Genomic DNA, 2,500 nt, shown 5'->3' with positions numbered 1-2,500 from the left:
GTTGATTGCAGATCCGTATCTGGCAACAACCAACGTCAAAGTGTTACGCAATGACGATAACACAGCAGCGGTAGTGGTTAACGCGGACTTACCAGTTAAGGTAGTCAGTAAGGCTCTGAAGGGTTTAATGATAGTTGACATAGGTGATATGCGAGTGGTTAGCGTTTACGCTCCACCTAGATTTAGTATGGAAGAGTTCCAGAACATGTTGGATAACACGGTAATGGCCGTAACCGGTATCCACAAATTCGTTATCGGGGGGACTTCAACGCTTGGTCATCAAGTTGGAACAACCAACTTGGCGAGCGTGGAGAAACCCAGAAACGAAGAGGTGAGTTGGTTCTATCAACCTTGCGCAGATTGACGCAATTTTATTGAACGACGGCAGCACCCCAACTTATGTTGGACCAGGGCGCACGTCAGTAGTTGATCTTACTTTTGCGAGCAGAACCGTAGCAAGATCATTTAAGTGGGAGGTGTTATCTAGCTATATGAACTCTGATCATCGTGCAATACGAATAGATCTTGAGACGCAAAGCGTGCGTAATCTGTCCCGACCCATAACGGGATGGAGCATCAAGTATTTTAGCAAAGATATATTTGAAGTTATGATGCAAGCCGCTTTTGAGACCGAGGTCACAACAAGCGAAGACTTAATGCGTATACTTGTCACGGCGTGTAATGCGACGATGACTAAACGTAAGAGGTACACTCCTAACAAGAGTGCATTTTGGTGGACGTTAGAGATTGAGGCACTTCGCAAAGAGTGCAAACACCGCGATCGATTAGCGCAAAGAGCTTTTAATACTGATCTCTATTCTACTTTTAGGGACGAGTTCAAGGTGGCACGGAATGCCCTCAAGCGATTGATCAAGCATACCCGACAGAGGAAGTGGAAAGAGTTCCTGGGAACAGCGAACAACGCATCATTTGGTATAGTATATCATACGTTCAAGAAAGTGGCCGAGGGTTCGATTGGACCCCGAACTATGACATTAGACGAGTTTAGGGAAGTGGTGAGCGAGCTTTTTCCTACTCACCCAAACACGGTGTGGCCTGACTATCGTATCGATCAGCCACGAGAGTTTGAAAGGGTAACTAATGATGAGATTCTTGCGGTTGCCAGGAGACTACCCAACAAGAAGGCGCCGGGACCAGATGGTATCCCGAATGAGGCGCTGAAAGTTGGTATGTTGACTGCAACCGATGCATTTTGCAGGGTTTACCAAGGCTGTTTAGAGAACGCGAAGTTCCCCGATGAGTGGAAAAGGCAGAGGTTGGTGTTAATACCGAAGCCGAACAAACCACCAGGGGAACTGGGTTCAGTTCGCCCCATTTGTCTACTAGACGGGCAGGTAAAGGTTTAGAACGCATCATAGTGCAACGGCTAAATGCACACATCGAGGAGGTCAACGGACTGTCTGACGACCAATTTGGTTTCAGAAGTCGTCGATCAACAGTTGATGCGATTCAACGGGTAGTGGACATTGTTTCGGTAGCTAGAAGTAGAAACAGATACAGTGGACGGTATTGTGCGGTTGTTACATTAGATGTTACTAATGCTTTTAACAGTGCTTCATGGTTGGCGATTGCAAATGCTTTACAGAGAATTAACACTCCTAAATATCTTTATGATATCATTGGTGATTATTTTAGGAATCGTGTGCTGATGTATGATACCACAGATGGACCGGCAGAGATTGCAGTCACATCGGGTGTACCTCAAGGCTCGGTACTTGGCCCAACGTTATGGAACCTCATGTACGACGGAGTCCTACGAGTTGCAATGGTGGAAGGTGCACGGATTATCGGCTATGCAGACGATATAGTACTGTTGGTGGAAGGTAATTGTGTTGATGATATTGAAATTCTCGTTTCCAGTCAGATTCGCATCATCGACCGATGGATGACCGACAACGGATTAAAGATAGCCCCGACCAAGACCGAGTTTATTATGGTCAGTTCCCATCAGAGGATACAGCATGGGGCTATCAGGGTAGGTGATCACGTAGTACATTCGTCGCGCAGCTTAAAGTATTTGGGGATGGTCTTAGATGACCGCCTCGATTACACTTCACACATCAGGTATGCGGTGGAGAGAGCGACGAAGCTATGGACCACCTTGGTAAGGATGATGCCTAATAAGGCAGGTCCGAGTAGTAATGCTAGGCGAGCAATTGCTCTTACTGTTGTGGCGAAGGTCCGGTATGCCTCGCCCATTTGGTGTCATACCCTTAGATTTGCTAACCGTAGACAATGGCTACGTCGGTTTTACCGGCCAGTAGTCCAGCGAGTTATCTCTTCTTTCAGGACAACTTCTCATGATGCAGTCTGCGTACTTGCGGGAATGATCCCGCTTCATCTCCTCCTGGACGAGGACTCCAGGACTTTTCATCGGAGACGAGCAGAGAACATCGCCGGATCGGTTGCACGTAACATGGAACGTGTCATAACTATGGAACGATGGCAACGAGAATGGGATGAGAGTGTTCACGGTCGG

The 2,500-nt window shown here is 47.2% G+C and overlaps 1 pseudogene; it reads left to right on the top strand.

The window, feature by feature from the left end:
• LOC120907956 overlaps positions 1–2,500 on the top strand; it is a 9,158-nt pseudogene that overhangs the window by 4,485 nt on the left and 2,173 nt on the right.

The sequence above is a fragment of the Anopheles arabiensis genome, assembly GCF_016920715.1.
Source record: "Anopheles arabiensis isolate DONGOLA chromosome X unlocalized genomic scaffold, AaraD3 X_pericentromeric_contig0027, whole genome shotgun sequence".
In the NCBI taxonomy this organism is placed as follows: Eukaryota; Metazoa; Arthropoda; class Insecta; order Diptera; family Culicidae; genus Anopheles; species Anopheles arabiensis.
The sequence above is the reverse complement of the archived record's forward strand: the minus strand, read 5'-3'. Positions and strand labels throughout refer to the sequence as shown.